Genomic DNA, 306 nt, shown 5'->3' with positions numbered 1-306 from the left:
AGGCTGAGGCGCGGCTTTGGGGAGTGCAGCGCTTGGCTCGTCCTCCTCCCTCCCTCCCTCCCGCCCTCTCCCCCTCTCTGTGTGTGTATGTAGCGCAGGCGGCTCTCACTGCTGCAGCGTCAGGGAAGAGCCGCCGAGACAGGCTCTAGCAGCTCACACCACTTTGGGCAAACTTGCTGCTTTACTGCTTTTTTTTCCCCCTCTCCCCCTTCTGATTATTTGATTTTCGCGAGTGGGAAGCCTCGCCGTTGCCATTCAACCCCGGCGAGCCCGAGCCGCCGTGCCGGGAGCGCGGCTGGCCCGCCC

Source organism: Alligator sinensis, unplaced genomic scaffold, assembly GCF_000455745.1.
Source record: "Alligator sinensis unplaced genomic scaffold, ASM45574v1 scaffold231_1, whole genome shotgun sequence".
NCBI lineage: Eukaryota > Metazoa > Chordata > Crocodylia > Alligatoridae > Alligator > Alligator sinensis.
The sequence above is the reverse complement of the archived record's forward strand: the minus strand, read 5'-3'. Positions refer to the sequence as shown.